We start from the raw sequence: 22882 nt of genomic DNA, 5'->3' as shown, positions 1-22882 counted from the left end.
GTATTTTGAACCGGGTAATTCTTTGTTGGTGTGGGGTGGGGGGGGACAGTCCTGTGCATTGCGGGATGTCTAGCAGCATCCCTGGCCTCCACCCCCTGGATGCCAGCAGCGCACCCCACCGCCAAGTTGTAACAGTGAAAAACTATCTCTAGACGCTGTTCTAGACCTTGCCCTCATGACTAAGCAGAAGAGTGGACTGGAACACCGCTCTCGGACCCACCTGACTCCAGATTGACAAAGCTGTCATCTCCAGTTCTAGAGCCCCATTCTGGATTTTATCCTAGTGCTCTATCCCGAGAATTTATTATAGGGTTCCACACTAGCATCCCCGACTTCTAGAATTCTATGCAGCGATATTAGGGTCCATTTCAAGGTTGGCAGGTTCTCTGATTCTGAATCAATTCTGTTCTAAACTCCTAGGCTCCAGTCTCCCCACGTGGCAAGGTTGACATTCTCCCTGGGAGACAGCCACGCCTCGCTGCCTTCCAGTGACCAGGAGGAAAGATGCGCCCATGAATTATATATTTCCAGCCATCTCTAAATTGCTCGGCAATTAGAGAACACCAAGGGTCAGCTGCCGAGAGCAAGAGCCTCCCCTCCAGCGGAGAGAAACAGCTGGACGAAACTCATCAATGCACGTAAAGATGTTACCTCTTGCAGCGTAGGTATAAGAGTGACTTCTAAAAATTATTTTGGTTGTCTGTATTTCCTTTTTCCACAATTGGCTGTGGCCCAATAAGACGTGGACTGGAATCTTGGCTTCATCACTTCCTGGCACCAAGAAGAAGGCGAGGAAGCCACTTACCCTCTCTAAGCCGCAGGCTCCTCGTCCGTCCATCAAATGGGATGAGAATGATGGTACCCACTGGCTGGGTCGTTGAGGGGGTTACCTTGGGGAATGCATGTCCAGTGCTTAGCACAGGGCCAGGCACATGTCTGGGTCTCAACACAATCACAACTATTGTTAACTCCATGTTTGAATCAACGCGGCCATCCGTGGCACGGCTGAAGGCACACGGGTTCCGGAATGTCTTGGCGTCATCCATGTCCTAGCTCAGCTCTGTCACTTCATAACTCAAGACCTCGGGAGGGTGCGTCCCCTTGAGCCTCCATTTGTCCAGCTTGTAAAATGGGCATGAACACGCCACTTCTCAAGGTCCCCACAGGCATGTGGCACCAGCGGGTGAGCCTTACTTACTATTATCACCCTGTGCCAGGGGGCTGGCGGGCACGGAGCCCGGCGGGCGGGACGGGGAAGAAGTTAGAACTGGAGGCGGCACCTCTTCTCTCAACTTATTTGTGATTCCTCTAAAAGGGAGGCCTCGCCAGCCCCAACACTGACAGGTCGTGGCTGTCATGATGTCTTTAAATTTAGACCAACACCCCACACACAAACACGCAGCCACCCACGCGTCCCCAGGAATAAATCTGCTGGGGTGGGAGGGAGGAAGGCTGTCTCCTCACGTCCTGGGAGCAGGAGGGAGGCAGGGCAGCTGGCTGCGTGCTCGGGGCTGCTGCAGTCAGGCCTCTGCAGACGGGGAAGCTCAGAGATGCTCCCCTCCTCCCTGCCCAGAGCACTGGACAGGGAGTCAGGACACTCAGATTCTCAGCCCACGGGCTCACAGGCAAGGCTAGTACAATGAGGGAGTGACCTAGATGGCCGCTAAGATTCGTAGGTTTGAATCCTGACGCCCCTGTGGACAGGCTGCGTGCCCTGGGGGAGATGCACAGCCTCTCTGAGCTGTGGTTTGCTTGTCTGTAAATGAAGTGCTTGTGGGGTCCATTTCGTCACAGCGGGATCTGTGTGGTCCCACAGGATGCTGCACTTGGTCTAACGCTCTGCCGTCACCATCTTGAAATGCTTAATAATTTTGAACGAGAGGCACTGCATTTTCATTTTGCACCAGGCCCTGCAAATTATGTAGCTGTCCTGGGTGGTTGCGAAGGTTGAAGGGGGCTCCCGCCTGTGAACGCCCCACCCCCTGCAGGCCACCCCACGGAGACTCAAGCCTGGCCTCTCACTTCCCTTCCTCTCCCGACTCCACCTTTCAAGCTCATTCTATGTCTGTGTGGCCCAGGGCAAGTGGATTAACCTCTCTGTGCCTCCATTTTCTCCTCTGTTAAACACAAAAACACAAACTACCTTAAAATTTCTTTAGGCTCCTACTCACTGCCCTGCTATTCTATCGACGATTCACCCATTCATTCATTCATTGATTCAACAAACATTCATTGAGTGCCAACCACCTGTCGAGCCAGGTTTGCCCCACGAGCCTGGCCTGAACCAGGCCATCTATCCATGGGGAGAGTTTGTCCTGCGCAAACTTCACAAATGCATCATCTCTGGGGAAAAGACCTCTGCTCTGATCCACAGGAGCCCAGTGCTCTCCCCTAACCCCAATGTAGGGGTGCAGCATGCTTTTATTTTTCATCAACAAACATTTATTGAGTACCTGTTGTATGCCAGGTGCTGTGGATACACTCCTGAAGATGTGGCCTCTGCCATCTAGAAGATGACAATCTTATTTTTTAGCTTTTAAAATCTTGGGGTCCGTGTTGGTCTCAAGCACTAACCATGAGAGTTTCACTTGCTGAGCTTCCAGACCTTGAAATGCATAATTTCTGAGGTTCACAATGACTGTGTAAGGTAGGTGCTATTCTCCCCCTTATACAGATGAGAAACTGAGGTTCAGAGAGGTTGAGGGACTTGCTCATGGTCACACAGCTCACAAGTGGCAGAGCTGAGATTTCACCCCAAGACTGGATGGCTCTGAAGGGCTTTTGGTGACATCACTTCCTCTTGTACGGAAGTTTATCTCCCCAGAGGGAGTATGCACTCCTCGAGGCTGAGTCTTCCCCTCTGGCGCTGACTCATAGCCTGGCACCTTCCAGCAAGTCCTGGTTGTTGAGCGTCTGGAGCACACCATTCCTGAAGGAATCTCAAGTGCAAATGCCAGCCCCGCCAGACAAGGAGAGGCCTTTTCTGTGCTACTCACAGCAAGTTGGTCCCTGAAGTCTCCTGAATCAGAAAGGAAGATATTCACGGCCAGAGAAAGCCACTGGCCATGAGCCCCCTGTGGCTAAAGCTTTGGATCCCGTGTGGGATCCGATGTGGCGTTTTGATCCCATGCAGTTAGGCAACCCAGTGCTTCCATGTGGCCCTCCGAGAGGGGACCCAGCAGGGGTTCTCAAACTGGAGCATGCGTGGGAATCCTCTGGAGGGTGTGGGCCCTGCCCCAGGGTTCCTGACTCAGCAGGTCCAGGGTGGGGCCTGACAATGTGCGTTTCTAACACGCTCCCAGGTGAGGCTGCTGCTGCTGGTCCAGGGGCCGGACTCTAAAACCTTCCTTTCGAGGGATTCAGAGCAGCCCCGGTGGGAGAGATTGCAGGAGGTTGGGAGAAATCAGGGTTTGATCCTCTGGGAGGGGGTGCAGCCTCTGGGGACAAACAGCCCCGATTTAAACCCCAGCCCCACCACTGGGATCCCCCAGACAAGGGGTCCATCGAGGAGCCTTTCTGAGCCTCAGTTTCCACATGTGTAAGTGGATGGTGACTCCCTCCGAGGTTGTTGTGAGGATTAAGTGAGCGTCACTTTATCGCAATATCCGAGAGCATCTTTCTGTGCTCTTCTGGGCTTTATTGTGTTCCCCCAAATTCATGTGTTGAAGTCCTAACCCCTAGGACCTCAGAAGCTGACCTTATTTTGGGAGAGGGTCTTTAAAGAGGTGATCAAGTTAAAACGAGGTCCTTGGGGGCCCTAGTCCAACAGACTAGCATCCTTAGAAGAAGAACTCTGGGCAGAGGCAGGTGCAGGGGTGAGAAGAGTGAAGGGCGGCCAAGGAGAGAGGCCGGGCTGGGTCCTCGGAGCCCTCGGACGGAGCCGACCCTCCCGACGCTTAATTTTGGACTTCCAGCATCCGGAACCGTGAGGTAACAAATTTCTGTTGTTTCAACCACTCAGAGTGGCCCTTCATTATGGCGGCCCTAAGCCACTGATGCACAGGTGCTCCGTGGAACACCTCGGATATTTTTTCTTTTTTTCAGTGGGAGAAGCCACCTTCGGTCTGGTGAAAATGCAAACATCTGAAGTGCGCGGTCGATGGAATCTTACATATGTCCACACTCACGTGACCCCACCCAGATCAAGACACGGAACATCCCCTTCACCCTTAGCGGCTCCCTTGTGCTCCCCGAGCTAATGCCCCCTCCAGCGGCTGTCACCCGTCTACCTTCTGTCCCACAGATCAGTTTTGCGTATTCCTGAGCCTCATACATGGCTGGACAATGCTGAACAGAAGAAGCCAGCCTTTTACATTTAAACTCACTTAACCCTCATAAACCACCCCCCCCCCCCGGAAAGGCACTATGAATATGTCCATTGTACAGATAAGGAGTAAGAGGCCCAGAGAGGTTCAGTAACTTGCCCAAGGTCACACAGCAAAGGTGTACGTGTCAGAGCCAGGATTTGAACCTGGGTAGTTTGATTCTACTCACTGTACTTACTGCTTTTATAACACACAGTAAGTGCCCATTAAATAAAACCACAGTGACTTCTACCAACCCAGGTACACTAGAGTATATACACACTGTATGGTATTACCAGTGGTAAATACTAACACTGTCCCCCTTTTAGAGTGGAGGAAACTGAGGCTCAGAGAAGATGAGACCTGCATCGAAGGTCACAGGGCTAGCGGGCAGCAGAGCTGGGATGGAGTGTGGCTGCTTGCAGAGTTCACGCTCTTAGCCACTGACTGTGCCTCCTCCCGCCAGCTCCTGCTAAGTGGCGGCACCAGGCCTGAGGCCTCCACTGTCCGTGCTCTCATTAAAACCACAGCGAGGGACCACCTCACACCCACCAGGAGGGCTCGACTACACACCCCAGCAAAACCAAGTGCCGGAGAGGATGCAGAGTGACCGCAACTCCCGTCCGTCGGCGACAAGAAAGCAACAGGGTGTCCAGCCACTGGAAAGAGGGTTGACAGTTTCTTTTAAAATTAAACATCCACTTACCATATGACCCAGCAATCCTACTCTTAGGTGTTTTTACCAAGGGAAGAGGGAACCCACTCTCACACAAAACCCGCACGCAATTGTTTATGGCAGCTTTATGCGTAATTTCCAAAAACGAAACCACCCAAATGTCCCTGAGGGACGAATGGACACACTGTGGTGCATCCGTGCAATGGAGTACTACTCAGCCACGAAAAGGGACAGACTACTGAGATACACAGGAGCACTGGTGAATCTCGGAGGCGTTGTACTAAGTGAACGAAGTCAGACTCCAAAGGCTACATGGTTCCATGTATATGACATTCTGGAAAAGGCCAAAGGACAACAGATTGGTGGTCGCCAGGGGCTAGGATGGGGGCAGGGCCTGACTGCAAAGGGGCTTCCAGGAATTTTAAGGGCGATGGAACTGTCGTATGTCTTGATTCTGGTGATGGTTACGTGGCTGAATGCACTTGTTAAAACCTGCAGAACTAAACCACGGTGGGTGAATTTGACTGTAGGTAAATTATACTCAATAAAGAACATTTAAAAAAACTCCAACTCACCGTGCTTTTTCCCCCGCTCTGCTGGCTGAGCCCCGAGGAAGGGATGCTTCTGAGAGAATCAACACCTGCTCCCTTCCTATCCCGGGCCCCTGGGACGCTCACCTGGAGGGGAAAGATGGCTCAGCCGGGGCAGGGACAGCTCCCAGGAGCACCTGGGTTCCCACGCGACCCTCATCTCACGGCTGCTCGGCTCCAAGCGCAGGAAGAGTCAGGGTTATTTTTGCTCTGAGAAGCACAAGCCACAGGGTACTTTCTCCGCAGGCAGCCGCTCCCCCCCGCTGTGTTTACATAAAAACACATTTGCACAAGGTTTTGTTTTACGCCTGCCTCAGCCGCCCGGATTCTATTAAACACGAGGAGGCCTGATTATCTGGCTGGAAGCAGCTGACGGGAGAGGGCAGGCTGAAGGAGGGTGGCGCACACTGTGTTCCCTCCTAGTCCAGTGGAGCCCTGGGGTCTCTGGGAGGAGGTGACAAAAGCGTTTACCATGCTTACTTGTGCACACACTAGCATTTCTCAGCCTTTGTCTGACCGACCTTTTGCGCTGGACGTTTCGTGGTTGGGGAGGGCCATCCTGTGCATGGTAGGGTGTTTAGAAGCATCCTTGGCTTCTGCCTACCAGCGCCCCTCCACCAGTCGTGACAATCAAAACTGTCTCTAGCTGTTGCTAAATGTCTCCTGGGGGCCAAAATCGGCCCTGGTTAAGAACCACTGGTGCGCACACAAAGAGACGCATGTGCAGGCTCAGCTCAGCATCCCTCTGCCTTGCAAGACCCACTTAAAGAGAGGGCTGACTCCATCTTCTTGTAGCCCCAGCTCTTCCCACAGTGCCTGCACGTTCACACTTTAGAGGGTCAAAGACGTTCTGTGGGATGAGCTAAGCCATGGCAGCAGAGCAACGCCGGTGGTCACTAGCTGCCTAGGTTCAGAGGCCATTGCCCAGAATCAGACTCTGGCCACCATGCGTGGATTTGAATCATGTGCCAGGCTGTTCCCACATCACCTCACTCAGCCCCGGGATCAGGGTCCATGACTGTCCCATTTTACAGGCGAGGAAACTGGGGCATTCAGCCAGGGGGTGGCAGAGCTGGGACTTGAGCCTAGAAATGTCTGTTGCCAGGGCCCAGTCTCTTAATTGTCACACCCTGCTTAAGGCAGCTGCAGCCTTAGACTTTTTTCAGGACAAGATGGGGAATAAATAGCAACAAAGATTCTCTCCTTAACCAAACTCCACTCGGGCTCCCCTGAACTCCACTTGGAGTGGGCGTCTCCACCTTGTCCAATTTTAGCAAGAATCTCGCTAAGTCCGTTTCAGAGAACCGCTGTCCTCCATATCTGATCACCCTCGATTTCTAACCCGCTCCTCAACCTCCATCATCCCCCAGGTGACGTGTGATCACCTGGCTTGGCTTCAGCTCGAGTCCCGTTAGGTCGGGGTAGCCAGAATCGCCCGCATCCCTGATGTTTCCTTTTAATAATTTTCCATCCCTTGACCCCTCCCCCCATTTTTTGGCTATAAATCCCCAGCTGCAAATGCTGGACTCAGAGCGGGGCTGGCTCTCTCCTGACGTCTCTTTTCCCCTATTGCAATAGTCCTGAATAAAATCTGTTCTTATCACTTTAGCTACCACCCAGCTCTGATTTTTCTTTAACAATAGATCCAGACACATGTGTCTACACACGCGGGGAGGGAATGCGGTCGAAAAGCAGAGCACTCGCCAGGATTAATTACGGTAAAGAGTGTGGACTTTGGTGCAAGATAGACCAGCATCCAAATTCCACTTGGCCACTTACCAGCTCTGTGAACTCGGGCAAGTGAGTGGGGCTTGATTTTGTCATCTGTAAAATGGGGACAATGAAAATAATTCAGCACGGAAGTTTTGTAGAGATTAAAGGAGAAAATACTGTAAAGTGCTTACTGGAGCCTGGAAAATAGCCCACGCTCAAAAAATACTGGTTGGGTGGATGCATACAACAGGCTTTGGGGGGGAATGGCCACAGCTAAGGTGGAAGCCAGAGGGAGAGGTGAGTTTACGTCAAATCACCAGCAAGGCCAGGGTGTTTGAGTCCCAGACAGTCCCCACCTCACACACGTGTGCACACACACACACAGTGAGCCAAGAGCTGGCTATGCCTCAATGGTCTCCTGCCCTCTGATTGGACCTGAGAAAAGCCCACCATGCATGCTGACCACGGGCAGCCTGCCAGGTTGGGTAAGAGGCCCGCTCAGGCCCCTCTACGTGGGCGTCAGAAGGCTGCTGACTCCCCAGGAACCGCAGAGCCTAATTCAGCATCCCTCGACCCCTTCTCAACGGACACGCTGAACACTGGCAACATTCATCTGACCTCAGCAGAAACTGCCCCTGTGGGAACCCCCAAGAGGCACCGCTGTCCCTCCCAGGCCTGACCGCGGGACAGGAAAAAGGGGGTGCCTCGGGGCCATCAGCCATAGAAGGTTCCACTTCGTGTTAATTCAAGAGCATCACAGCTCCTGCTGAGCAGCTGAAGAACTCTCTGGAGCCTCTTTTCAACTGAAAACAATAATTTGCCAGAGCTCACAATGCAAGGAGCAGACGGGATGGCACAGTTGAGCCACAGCCTGCCGTTCTCATAGCCCAGAGCCTGCGGGGCCGCTGGGAGGCTCAGCAGCTGCTACGGGCTGGCGGGAGGGTCTGGGGACAGGAGGAGGGCACAGCCCAACAGCTCCCTGGGACAAGCGGGGGCTTTCTCAGGGAAGGGGCGGCAAGCGTGTCATGCCTAGTGTATTTTTTCACAGGGCTGCCATAACAAATGACCAAAACTGTGGGGCTTAAGACAACAGCAACTTATCTTCTCACAGTTCTGGAGGCCAGAAGTCTAAAATCAAGGTATTGTTATTTCGACATGAAACAAATATAAGAATTATTATTAATGGGATATTTTGTATGCCTTTTTTCATATCAAGACTTCAAAATCTGGTGTGCATTTCACACTTACAACACACATCAAGTCAGACTAGCCATGTTTGAAGCGCTCAGTAGCCACACGTGCCTGGCGGCCATCGCCATGGATGCTATAGCTCGGGAGAGCTGACATCTGTCTGCGGATTTGCAGAGCTGGAAACAGTATCCGGATTCTTCTGCCTCCAAATCCAGAGGCATCACTGCTGCTCCGTGGCCTCCTTACGTGGGAGGGGAGGAGCTGGACCACATGTGTCTCTGGCATCCACACTAGTTCAGGTACCACGTGACTCATTCCATGTGCCCAGAGCTCCAGCCTCTTCCTGCCTCCCTCAATCCCCACCCCCAGCTCTGTGGGCAGCTCGAGGCCACCCAGCTGGGGGCCCTGCTGGGGGCTGACTGAGCCCAGCTTGCTCTGGAGCCGATCTGGGCTCATGTGGACCTCGGAGCCCAGCCCCAGCCCGGGCACCCCATGGATCAGAATCAGCCCTGTAGAGACAACTAAAACAGCTTCTGTAAGCCACCGAGACCGACAGTCCATGCCTGGCTTTGAACCCCAGCTCCGCGGTTCCTAGCTGGGAGAACCCGCCTACCATTATGAAAAATTGGAGTCATCATAATACTTCCTCTTTACAGAGTTAACAGGAGGATTGAATGAGCAACTGTAAGAATCACTTCTCTCTCTTGAACACTTAGGTCGACCACTGACTGAGTATGTCACAGAGAAGTGCTATTTTATCCTTACCTTGCGGATAGGGAACCTGAGGCTCTGAGAGAGGAAATAACTTGCCCAGCATCACACAGCTAGCAAGCAATGGATCCAACGATAATAGACCCTTTCTCATAGGGTGGTTGTGAGGATTAAATAAATTAGTACCTTAAATTAAAGCACTTAGAAGAGTGTTGGGCACATAGTTCGTGCTCAGTAGTTTTGTGCTGTCATCATCATCATCATCACCATCATCATGAACATTGACGTTTACAGCATCATCAGCATCATCACCATCATCATCAATGCTAATATTTACAGCATCATTAGCATCATCATCAGCATCATCATCATCATCACAGTCATCATCATCATGGTCATCATTGTCATCAACATAGTCATCATCATCATGATCATCATCACCATCATCATTGCCATCATCATCACAGTCATCATCAACGTGGCCATTTACATCATCATCATCATCATCGCCGTTGTTGTCATTATCATTATCTTTGTCATCATTGTCACTCATGTTATCACTGTCATCCTCATCCTCATCCTCAGCTTCTCCCTCCCCAGGTGTGTTGTGAGCACAAAGCACCGTGCTGGGCAGTCGCCAAGCCTACCTTGAGCAAGTTTCTTAACTAGGCTAAGCACTAATAAATTGTCTTAAATCCAACCAGTAACACATAAAATAAAGGCAAGGCTGAAAGATGACTCTTGTTTGGAAGACACACACACACCCACACACCCCTACATCCAGGACATTTTCTTTGGCCAAAGAACACTGCCAGCACACAGCTTCGAGAATGCCTTTGGGGAGGGAAAAAGAAGTCCCCTACCACGGGTCCCACGGAGTTTGTTTTCTCCTTCCTGGTCCAAGAAGGCGCAGGGAGCACAGCCTCCATCTTTGACTTCTTAGCCACCTATGGGGGACATGCCAAGTGAAATAAGCTCCCTCAGGTCTTTCACGGGCTGCCCAAACAGACGGGGCCTTGTTTGGGGCATTTTATTTATTTCTTGTTAGCACCACTGCCAACCAAGTTCATGGAGAGTCACTGCAGGTCAAGCTCTGGGGAGAACCAAAGACTCCCTCTCTGGCCGCCTTTGCTGTCACCCGTGGGGGCAGCCTCTTGATGACTTCTTCACTCCTCCACCCCTGACTCTGCAGAACTTACCAGCCCAGTGTCTAGTCCGCCCTCCTCCCCACACGCTGCTCTTCTAATGAACTCTTTAAGGCCAGGCACACCAGGGTGATAATGGATTTTTGTGCAGATATTTGCATGTTATCAGCGTCTTCCTGAACTTCAAGGCTCCCGATGGGTGGAAACTAGAGAGAGTAGAGAATGGAATTTCAAAGAAAGGAAGCAATTTTAGCACCACTCAGTACAGGAAGCCTCCCACTCCTGGGTCACACTGGGCTTTCCACCTTGACATTTCTGGGGAGACCTGTCAACAAATCTAACTGTGCAACTCTGGGCTCTCAACAGACCTAGAGGAAATCCCTGGAACATGATGAACCGGGACATTTATTCAACAAATTTTATTGAGCATCTGCTATTTGCCAGGTGCTAGATCATGAGGTAGACGAAAGGACGATATAAAAACCCAATGCCACATATCTTACACAACTAGAGAGTAAAAGCCTGGTTTCACTAGCTTGATATTCTACCTGGATTTCCGAAACACCACGACTGAGCTCAGCCCAGTGTTAAATGCATACAAAAATTATCCAGTGTGATTACTACAAAACCCCACGAGAGAGGTACTGCTCACATTATCCCCATTTTATAGACAAGAAAACTGAGGCACAGTGAAGGTGAGAAACTTGCCCCACGCTATTCATTGAGAAACTGGGAGAATTGGGACTAGAACCCAGGAACCTAAGGCTATAGAAGCACCTGGAAGTGCATCCCACTCAGTCTTGGGGTGAGAAGTCGGGCTGTGACCTGAGGGAGGCATAGGGGGTGCCTAGGTAAGGAGGTGGGGGCAGGAGGAAAGGACGCTTGGGGGAGACAGTGGCCTGGAGAGGGTAAGTGACTTAGTTGAGGGCTCCAGGTAGAAAGTGGCTGAGTGTGATCAGGACCCAGGACTTCTGCCTCCAGTCCCATGTTTCTGCTCCTTTTTCATGCCCTTGACCTTGTGAGCCCTGTTCTCTAACCAGCTAAGCTACACCAGGGCTCAGCAGGAGCCCAAAATAGCTACGGCTTCCAGGCAAAATGAGTTGCCAAGTCAATCTTGCCCCACTCATCACTCTGACTCCAGCCTTGTTATTTTTGGGTACCACAGCACTGAGAACAAGTTGAGGCAAAGGCACTTCAATCTTGTCGCATTGCTAGTTTTCTAATGGAAAATACGTCGTTTCTTTGAGAAAGGTGTGGGGACATTGGTTGATTGAAGCCCCAGCATCCTTTTACCCCTCACCCCCTTTTTCCAGCATCAGTACCCTGCAGAATCCACATCTCCTCCAGCCAGGGTGGTCTGAGTAGGGTTGACCCCACACTCAGTTCCAAAAGTAGGTCCTGACTGGCCTAAGCCAATCAGCATAGCCCACCTCCCTCCCCGACCACAGCGATTGGTTCAGGAACAGACAGATAATCTAATCAGAACCAATGAGACTGGCTGGGGAGAGACATGTTCTGGTTTCTTATGGATTGGGGCATCTAGAAGAAGTGAGCTTGGGTTCCTGGGGACACCTTGCTACTCTCAGGGTAGCCAAAGACTAGGGAAAGGTAGAGATGCAGAGAAACTAAGATCTGATGGTCTTTGAGCCTGGATCAAGCCATATCCGAAGCAAGATATTTGTAGATTTTGATGTCTATGAGCCAAAATAAATTATTCTTTTGAGAAAGCCCATTTGAGTTGTGTTTTTGCCACTTTCAGCATAAAAAAACTTGACCTGCGTCAGAGCTGTTTCAAGATTCCCACCCAGGCTTGTGAACACCCATGCGGCTCTGAGGAAGCAGAAATCTGGGGTGGAATTGAAGCTGGGGGCAGGGGGGATTTGTGTGACAAAGATTTGGGATGATCATGTGTCCAAGAGGTGGAATCAGCTCTGCAGAGAATTGAAATGCAGCCCGTGGCTTCCTCAGGAAAGAATAACTATAATAACGGGTTTTCTCTATTAAATATCCGGCTGTTGTGTTTTGTGCATTATCGCATCCATTCTTTCTCACCACCCAAGGAGGTGGGGGTGAATATTCATTCCCCATTTACCGATGAGCAAACTGAGACCCACAGGGAACTGGCACACCGAAGTGAGTAGGCAGAGGAACTGGGCCTGGAACGCAGGTAGGTCTGACAGGGAGACCCCTGCCCCTAACTCCTCGCCACCTCCCTGACAGCAGGTGCACTGGGGAGGTCCCCTTTACCCTCTGGGGGATGGGGTTTAATGTCTGTGCCCGCGAGCAAATGACAGCATATGTGAATTTCGCCAGGACCATTTTCTCCACTTAACCTTGGCAGGATCCCAAGAGCAATAAACGCTCCCCCAGAATGGCTGCGGATTTTGCCGAAGCAATCAAGATGCCTTTGCGTAAAAGTAGGAGCCTGCACAGAATCACAAGGCAGGCATGTCCTGGGTGTTCGTTTCCTCTGCTGGCTGCAAGATTCACGAGCAGTCACCGTCAGGATCATAGGAAGACCAGAGTCATCGAATGGGCACCTCACAGGCCTCTGAAGCAAGGGTTATGATGATCCCATTGCACAAACGAGACAGCTGAGGCTCCGAGAGGTGAGGTCACTGAGCCACTATCACAGAGCTAATGCAACATTATAGAGCTAGGACAATATTATAGAGCTAATCTGCCTCAGACCAGGAGAGCTGGTTCAGTGTTTCTCAAAGTGTAGAACCGGCCTTGCAGGAGAGAAGATTCCAGCACTAGACAGCATTCGATCACAAAGTGAGAAAGCTATTCCCTTTTCATTTTCCTTTTTTTTTTTTTTGAGGAAGATTAGCCCTGAGCTAACATCTGCCAATCCTCTTCTTTTTGCTGAGGAAGACTGGCCCTGAGCTAACATCCACGCCCATCTTCCTCTACTTTATATGTGGGACGCCACCACAGCATGGCTTGCCAAGTGGTGCCATGTCTGCACCCGGGATCTGAACTGGTGAACCCCAGGCCGCCGAGAAGCAGAACGTGCCAACTTAACCGCTGCACCATCATTTTCCTTCAATCCCTCTGAGTACATCAAGACGAAAGTCTCGGTTTGGTGTCAATAGATCTTTAACACCTCCCTAACGCTCGCCAATCTGCTTTTACGACAGAGGGAGGCCCCAGGCCACCAGCAGTGTCCGGTTAGAATTGATCAACCTCATTTGTTTTTGTAATGTTTATAGTGATGATTCTCTACTTAGGAAAAGTTGTATTGATTTCATATGTGTAGGTAAGTTAACTTCTTAAGTAGTTTTCAGTCAAAAAATCAGTCAATTCAAAGAAAAAGAAGTAAATGTGCCCCAAATCACGAAGGTGGTGTGCTGACGAGTTAAGTTTGGGAGACGTCTCCACCACACTCAGCCAAATCCGAAACTTCTGCCCCAGCAACTCAGGAAATGGGGGGCCCAACATAGAAAGAACGAGCCAAGTGAAAAGGAGAGTGGCCCCCTTCTCTCTCCATCCTCTCCTATCCCAGCTGCCAGGCCCAGTGATGCTCTCCTGGGCTGGGGTGTGAGGGACCCTCGGGCCTCCCTGTCTCACGGTCCTGGTTACCAGCACAGCGTGGAGAAAGAGGGTGGCTCTTTTGAAGAGAAAGCTGATGTGGTGAGGGAAGGCGCTCCTGAGGTTAGTGAGCTCCAGGCCGCAGGACCGGCAGGGTCTACTGAAGCTAAGCATCCACCAACCCCAGGACCCTGCAACTCACTCCCAGGTGTACACCTGAGAGAAATGAGTGCTTACATCTACCACAGGACTTGCGTAAGGATGTTCTTAGCAGCTCTGTTCCTTATGACCCAAGCTGGAGAAACAACCCACACATCCTGCAACAGGAGAGTGGATGAAAATGGGACAAAAAGGAAGAGAACTGCTGATCACGCAACAACGTGGGTAAGTCTCACAGACACAACATGGAGCGAAGGAAGCAGAGACGAGAGAAAAGACACTGCGTGATGCCATTTATGTGAAGTTCGAGGGCGGGCAAACTAATCTTTGGTGACAAAAATCAGAACAGTGGGTTACCTTTGAGGGTATCAATTAGGCGGGCGAGCGAAGGAACTTTCTGGGGTGATGAGAATGTTCTAGATCTTGACCTTGGTGATGGTTATGTGGTTCTCTACATTTGTAAAAATGTATTGATATTTTACTTTACTGTATGCAAGTTGTACCTCAATAAAAAGGTTTTCCCCAAAGATTTGAGATTTAACAATACTATAAATAAATGAAAGACTGTTAGGTCTAACGGCAACGTGGACCACTCCCTCCCTGGGCCCTGGGCTGTGCAGAAAACTGTAACCACACTGGGTTGTCACACAGGCCAGCATTAATGTCACCGTGCATCCTTCATTCATTCCTTCAACACCACTGAGAAATCACTCCTTCATTCCTGACCTCTCAAGACATGCTTTATCCTTCTAGAGTTTTTTCTTTATTTTTTTCTCTATGCTCGGTGTATTAATTTCCTATTGCTGCATTAACAAATTACCACAGAGACTTAAAACAACATGAATTTACGCTATCACAGTTCTGGCGGTCGGGAGTCTAAAATCAAGCGCTCAGCAGGGCTGGTTCCCCTGGAGGTTCCAGGAGAGAATGAATTCCCTTGCTTTCTCAGCTTCTAGAAGCCGCCTGCATTCCTAGGCTTCCTCGCATCACACCACGTCTCGCATCTGTGGTCACATCGCCTTCTCTGACCCCGACTCTCCTGCCTTCCTTTTTATAGGGACCCTTGGGATGACACTGGGCCCATCCAGATAATCTTTCTTACTCAAGAGCCTTAATATAATCGCATCCGCAAAGTCCCTTTGACTGTATCAGGAAGTGTATTGGCGGGTACAAGGGAACATCAACGTGGACGTGTTTGGGAGGAGGCGTTCTTCAGCCACCCACATTTCGAAAGAAGAGCAGCAGAAACTTTTAAAGATTTTGGAATCAGGTCAGACCCACCTGGGTTCAGACACCTGTCCTACCACTTACTACAGTGCTTCATGTCCTTGGGGGCGTCACTCAGCTCCTCTGGGAGTCTCTATTTCCCCACCTACGCAACGGGGTGTCCCTGCACCGCCTCTGGTTGCTGGGAGGAGAAGGGGCAGCGACGTGTCGGCAGTTACTGTGGAGCCTGGCATGCCGGAAGGGCTGGGGGAACAGCCTGTGCATTCAGCGATGTTCAATGAACGAATGATATTGATGGAAAAAGACACCTATGAAGAACTGGGCACTTGATACCCAGTCTGTCTGACTCCAGAATCCAGACACGTTCCTGAAGAGAAGGGGAAGGGCTGGCCCCAGGCCCTCCTGAAGGCGGATGGAATGTGTTCTTCAGGGTGCTGGGAGGGGGTCTGAGCCACATTCCCACCCCCAGCAGGGAATACACATCTTACCTCTTCTGGTGGCTGCCTGTTGTTCATGAGATATGGAATTTCCTTGGCACTTTTGGGGGAAACAGATGCCGAGAAGTGGAACAAAACAGCTTTTTTTTGGTTTCTTTTCCCAAAAAGCAGAACTTGGCTCATATATGTGCAGGGCACGTGGATAAAGTTGGAATGAGAAAGCTTTGCAAGCCCTGGGGACCAAGGATGTTACTTTCATCTGAGTGTGAAGTGGCTTGGAGGGGTTGAGGTCCCCCCAGCCCGTCTTCCAAGGTGCGTGCCCTCGATTACTCCATCTGTGGAGCTGAAGGGGGATTTGCGACATTTCCCCCATCTCTCCCCCAGTGAACGGCCAGATCCAAGAGCTCAGGCGGTGACACGGGTCCACAAGGAAGATGCTGGATAAACCCAGAGGAGGAAATGAAAGCAACATGGCCAATATCATCTTCACGCCTGGAGGAGAATCTGAGACCACCAACCCCTCTGTCCTCCTTTTCTGCCCTCGCCAGAGCTCCACGTCAAGGGCAGGCCTTAACATGGACGTCTCCCAGCACTGACCGGCTCTTGGCCCACCACGGGTCCCCAGGAATCACAGGGCAGAACACACCAGGAATCCAGGAACAGCGGGCACTATGCGATGAGCACTCACTGTGCCAGCCTCTGTGCTAAGCCCCCATTAGTTTGCTAGGGCTGCTGACCAAGGACCACAGAGTGGGTGGCTCAGACTACATAAATTTATTCTTACACAGTTCTAGAGGCTGTAAAGTCCAAGATCAAGGTGTCGCCAGGGTTGGTTCCTTCTGAGGAAGAATCCATTCTGTGCCTCTCACCTGGCTTCTGGGGTTTGTTGGCAACCTTTAGTGTTCTTTGGTGCACAGAAGCATCACCCGAGTCTCTGCCTTCATCCTCACGTGACACTCTTCCTGTGTCTGTGTCCGAATTTCCCCTTGTTCTGAGGACACCAGTCATACGGGAGAAGCGGCCCACTCTACTCGAGTGTGACTTTGTCCTAACTTAACAAATTACAACTGCGATGGCCTTATTTCCAAATCAGGTCACATTCTGAGGAACTGGGGGTTAAGATATCAACATAAGGATTTCGGGAGGACACAATTCAACCCATAACAGCTGCTAAATGCATCATGACATGCAGTTATCATGGCTCTGCAAGGTCGATTGGGATTAATATTTCCATTTTACAGATGAAGAAACTGAAGATCAGAGAGGTGGAAAACCCACCCAAAGTCACACACAGCACATGTGCGGCGGTGGCACCGAGATTTGCACACCAACTACACAACTCCAGCCTCCATTCTCTTTACTGCACACCTGACGCCCTCGTGCCTGAGCTTCAATCCGTCTTCCTGAGAACCCAGTGAGATGGGTTCTGTGATCACTACCACTCTGCAGAAGAGGAAACTGAGGCTCACAGAGGGGATGGGACAAAGCTGAGGGTTGCACAGCTCATCAGTGGCAGAGCTGGGATTTGGATCCAGACACCTGCCTCCCAAATTTGTTCTCTTGATCGTTTGACCGCTCCGCTTCTGTGAAATCCTGGGCTTATTCCATAGGATGGTACAGGATATTATATTTTATATCATATCATCCTATCTAGTGACTGAGTAGCTGGGAAAAGCTTTAAAGCAAGCTCTATCCATCCAGGACCTCAGGCTCTGAAGTGAGCTCGCAGAACAGCCCTGCCCCTTCCCCGCCCACCCCACCAGCCCCACCGCTGCAGCATCCACACGGTTCATCTCCTCTCTGGGGCTTGAAAGAAGCTAACACTCAGCAGCCTCTGAAGGCCCGGCAGCCCTCACGCCTGGTCCAACCAAGCCACTAAATTAACTATGAAGCTGCGGCTCTCATGTTGCCATGCCGGCATCCAACATCTCCATCACGGCCCCCGGCAGAGCCTGAGCCAAGCAAACTCCCCAGGCCTCCATGCGGGAGGCCCCACAGCCAGAAATCCCCCCAAAGGTATTGGCTCTTTGGATTCCGTTTCCTGCCAGGGGAGGTTCATACTGGGAAAAAGTCAACACAGAGAAAAACAAATGATAGCAGCAGGGACCTGCCTCCCACCCCCGTGTTCCCTGGTGAGAGATGCTTCAGTGGCCACCAGGGGATCTCTGGGACAGGGAGAGACACCTCCCTCCCTCAGCAGAACCAACTGACAGTCCAAGAGGAACAGTGAGAACCCCTTACGGTCAGGTGGTCCCGAGCGGTGTGAGTAGGGTGTTCACCAACACTAGTCACTTATTCAGCAAGACAGTCTTTCATCGTTCAGTGAGTGTCTGTTAAGCACCTCCTGCGCCAGGCCCTGTGTGCTGTGGATACAGAGATGAGCAAGACAGAGTCTCTGTTCCGTGGGGCTCACAACCGAGTGGCCAGAGGCAGCTGCAGGATTGTGGAACCCCAGCAGAGCCACCTTCCTCTCCGCCTTGGTGCTCTCATCTGTAAAATGGGCACAGAGGTCGTTTCTACCTCACAGAGCTGCTGTGAGGACTAAATGAGTTCATATGAGGAAGGGGCTTAGGACACAGTCTGAGACACAGAGAGCAGGATGTGTGTGTTGGCTGTTGTTATCATCAGGGCGGCGACGGGGAAGGAGAGAGGGCTAAGGAGGGCTGGCTGGAGAACGAGGTGTCAAGAGCGACGACTGAGAAGAAGATGATGTCACATTAAGAAAAGGAAACCAGATGGAGGGAACAGTGAGGGCAAGCGTTCAGACGTGAGATGGGGCTCCGGGGGTCGCAGGGACAGAGAGACTGGCGTGTGGTGAATTTCCACTTATTTTAGGGGCAACGGGGAGCCATGGAAGGTCCTTAATGATCAGATTTGTGCTTCAGGAAGAACTCTGGCTGCGAGAGACAGAGGCGGCCGATCAGGGTCACTGGAGGTGAGAGTCCAGGCATGAAAGACACAAAGAGGGCAACTGACGGGACGTTGGTTCCACAAGGGCAGGGTTGGGGACTCTCGTGTTCACTGCTGTGTCCCCAGTGCCTACAACAGTGCCGGGCACATAGTAGGCGCTCAGTAAATATTTGCGGATGAATAAACACGGAGGGCAAAAAGAGGAAGGACTTGAGGCTGACGACTTGGGCAGATGGCAGGATGTTGGTGCTGTGGCAAGGGAGGCAGAAGAGGAGATGTGGAGGACCCCCTGGGATACGACACCCCGTTTATTCTCCTGTGACACAAGCATTATTGCCACCTTTATTATTATTTTTTGTTTTATTATTTTTTTGGTCTCTCTGTGTCTCCATTCCAGAGATGGAAATGGAAACACAGAGAGACAAAGCAACTTGCCCAAGATCACACAGAACAGAAGGGGCAGACACTGGACTGTGCATCTAGTGCTCTTCTGACCACTTCTCAGCCTTGCCTGGAGGCCCTGAGCATAAGGACCATCCAGGGGCTTGTTGTAGGAGGAAGGATGGGGACGTGCTCATATCATGCCAGGTCGCTTTTCCCTGCTTAGAGACTCAGGTTTTTCTCCAAAGTAAAACCTTGCAGCCAAGTTAAAGGGCCGGCCTCCTTTCTGGCTGTGTCTCAGTGGGCGATGCTCTGGCTTTGAACCTCCCATAGTCTCACTGTGCGCCTGCAACCACCCACTCTGCTACCTACCACTCCAGGGGCCATTTAATCTCTGGGTGTCCAGTTCCCTGCCATGCTCCAGGAAGGAGGCCAGTGGGGTGAATTGCGGCATTAGCATAAATTATTGACCCAGAGCTGAGGCTGCCACTGAAGGACTCTGGGCACAACCCACACCAGGGCCCACAACCTCAGACAGCGTGTAGGTTCAGGCTGTGCAGAGAACGCAGAAGAAATCTGCCTACTGTAGGATGTTGGCTGACCCTGTTCCAGCCTCAGACAGCCCTGCGGCTGGGCGTTCGCATGGTCTCAGATGAGCCTAGCACGGGTTACAGGATAATTTTCAGAGGAATTAATTTGTGCTTCATTTCCCTGTATGTTTCTCCCTTACTCTCTGCATTTCAAGCAGGTGTCCAGGCCTGTTGGGACCTCTGGCCTCTGGGACATATTGGCAGGGCAGGAAAAAGAAACAGCCCACGGGTCAAAGGCTGTTCTGGTCGTTGCAGGAAGCCAGAGCAGGGTCGCAAACTCAAATGCCTCCAGGGGCCAAGGAAGGGAGAAGGAGCCACATGTAGGCTGCCGGTGGAAAAAGAACGGGAGAGCCCATGGCCCTCTTAGAGGCAGCGCCTGGTACTCCGCTCCAGGCCAGACTTGTCAGAGATGGCCTAGTTTTTCGAGAGATATTGGACATCTGGGTTTTTATATAAAATATTCCACTTTTTAAATCTTGGAAGCTAAATTAATTAATTAAGAAAACACAGAAAAGGCAAAACTATGGAGACAGTAAAGAGATGAGGGTTGCCTGGGGTTGGGCAGAGTAAGGATGAATAGACGGAGCACAGAGTATTTTCAGGGCTGTGAAATCGTTCTGTATGATACTGTGACAGTGGATACAAGTCATTATACATGCGTCCACACCCACAGAACATACAACACCTGGAGTGAACGCTAATGTAAGCTATGGACCTAACAGTAATAATTATGTATCAATATCGGCTTGTCAATTGTAACAAATAACCACACTAATGCAAGATATTAATCATAGAGGGAGCTGCGGGGGCAGGGTGGGGGAACAGTTGAAAGGGTATATGGGAACTCCCTTACTTCCTGCTCAATTGTTTTGTAAGCCTAAAAATGCCCTTCCTCCCCCCAAATAAAGTCTATTTATGAAACAAACAAACCCAGCAAGCAACACTGAAGCATCTGGGGGCCTCGTTCAGTCTTACAACAGTCAATTTGCAAACTCTGTTGCAAGCCCATTGATCAGCCTGCCAAGCAGAGCCAGAGTGGGCTTGGGGAGGAGGTTGGAGGTGAGGGAGCGATTTCTCCGAGACAGGGAACAGGCCAGAGGTGGCAAGCAATTCCTGACAGTGCCAGAGGGGAGTGGGGGTTCCCCCGCTCCAAGCTTGGCCCCGAAATAGCAGAGTTTCCCGACTTGGAAGAAACATGCAGGATGAGTGAATGGGGTTTGATGGTGAGCAGGTGGACAGGGGTATCTATCCATCCTGGGGTGAGGGAGCCCCAGTAACGACAGGAGCTAAGTTTCTTGCAACCCAGCAAAGACTGCAAGTCTAATTCGAATTCATTTAAAGTGATTTAAGAAAGTTGTTTCTGGTACACCTGAATTTGTGGGCTCACACAGATTCCTTGATGCCCGCCACCCACACCTGTCTGTCTCAACGGAATTCAGCCATCTGTCAAGCCAGATCCTTAAATGTGCTGGCTCCTGAAATATACAGACAGGGCTGGATTTCAACCCATTCTTAGAAAGGCTCCACCGAAATCCAGCCAAGTCATTCACTGATCCCTCTATCCTGGGTCCAGCTTACGGGGAAACTAACATCTATGCAGCTCCTACTATGTGCCAGCTGCTACACAAGTATTGTTTTAAACAATTTTAACAGCCACTATTGGTTGGACTTACTAGGTGCTGAGTGAACCTGATGGGTTAACCATGTGTGAGAGGCCCATCGCACAGAGGAGGAAACAGCTCAGAGATACCAAATGGCTCTTCCGAGGTTACCTGGTCATAAGGGGCCGAGCTGGGGGTGCAGCCAGCACATGTTCCTTCTCCTCCTCTCTGTGACGAATCGAACCACTGCCTTCATTTTCTCTCCGTCTGACAATCTATTCGCACGACACAAAGCCAATGGACAATTTTTTTGTTCACGTGGGATTTTTAGAGTTTTGGCAAGCCTTTAGGAACCATCTTAAAAACAGTTTCAAAAAATTACATGTGGACAATATTTGAACTGCACAAGATGGGTTGTTGGTGCAGAATGGTGGGGGAGGTGGGGTATGGGGGAGCCAACGCATATTTCAGAGACCCCTACAGGCCTCCTTATATGTGGGGTCTCCAACAGTTTCCTACATCCTCTGTATGGCCCGGGAGAGGCATGGGCTCTTACTGGATCATCTGCGTCTTCCCCAGACGGCAGGAGGCAGGATGATAGCTATCATAGCAGTTGTAGTTGTTAATATTTATGAAGCACTAACCATGGGCCAGGCACTGGGCTGTGCATGTTGCACAGATTATCTCATTTAAATCTCAGCACAAATTTATGAGTTCAGCATAATTCACCCCCACTGTACAGATAAGAACACTGAAGCTCAGACAGGTGAAGTAACTTGCCCAAGGTCACACAGCTCCTATGTGGTGGCTCTGGGATTTGAACCCAGGTCTGCCTGACTCACAGAGCCCACATTCTCACTCCTAAGTTTTCTGGGGGCATCCAGTCCTACGAGGGGCCTTTCAGTGCACGTTGACCTCTTGGGACTCTCAAGCACAACACAGTGCCTTTTCTTCTGTCAGTCAATCAGTTCTTCAACAACCAGATAATATACTGAGCCCTTATTCTAGGCCTGGTATGATGGCTACAAGGCTGAACAAAACTCTCTCTCCCCTAAGAGCCACAATCAATGTGTGCCCATGGTGCTGGGAGCAGGTAATGCTGGTCCCGGGGTGGGGTGGACCCCTGGTATGCCCCTCATGGTACCCCATACTCTAGCGTCCATGTCAGAACTTGTCTGCTCGGTGTCCCAGTCTGATTACTCATGGATGAATGGGCTAATAGCAAAACCAAAGCATATCTGAGCTGCAGAGAGCCTGAGGGATCGTCCCCATCACATGGATGAGGAGACTGAGCCCCAGCAGAGAAGGGGACTTGGCCAACGTCACAGAGCAGATCCAGAACCCAAACCCAGGCCTCCCCTCTCCTCTCCCAGAGTTCTTCCCACAACAGCACTGTGATGGTTAATTGTAAGTGTCAACTTGAGTGGGCCACTGGGTGCCCCAGTCATTACAACATTATTCTGGCTGTGTCTGTGACAGTGTTTCTGGATGAGACTAATGTTTGAATTGGTAGACTGAGGAAAGCCAACGGCCCTCCCTAATATGGGCGGGTCTCATCCCATCCCGTGGAGGCTTGAATAGAATAAAAAGGGGGAATAATGGAGAATTTGTGAACTCTGCCTGAATGTCTTCAAGCTGGGACCTCCGTCTTCTTCCGTCTTCAGACTCGGACCAGACTGGAACTTACACCATCGGCTCTCCTGGGTGTCCAGC

The 22882-nt window shown here is 51.0% G+C and overlaps 1 protein-coding gene across 2 annotated transcripts in view; it reads right to left on the bottom strand.

The window, feature by feature from the left end:
- Positions 1-22882, bottom strand: part of WSCD2 (WSC domain containing 2) — a 109444-nt gene that overhangs the window by 65034 nt on the left and 21528 nt on the right. Inside the window, exon 2 of one of the 2 annotated variants that reach the window (XM_070516218.1) lies at positions 10385-10536. The exons of the other annotated variant lie outside the window; for it this stretch is intronic. The gene's annotated coding sequence lies outside the window, so the exon portion shown is untranslated. The remainder of the gene's footprint in view (positions 1-10384; positions 10537-22882) is intronic. 2 annotated transcript variants of the gene reach the window in all.

Source organism: Equus asinus, chromosome 8 (assembly GCF_041296235.1).
Source record: "Equus asinus isolate D_3611 breed Donkey chromosome 8, EquAss-T2T_v2, whole genome shotgun sequence".
Classification (NCBI taxonomy): domain Eukaryota; kingdom Metazoa; phylum Chordata; class Mammalia; order Perissodactyla; family Equidae; genus Equus; species Equus asinus.
The sequence above is the reverse complement of the archived record's forward strand: the minus strand, read 5'-3'. Positions and strand labels throughout refer to the sequence as shown.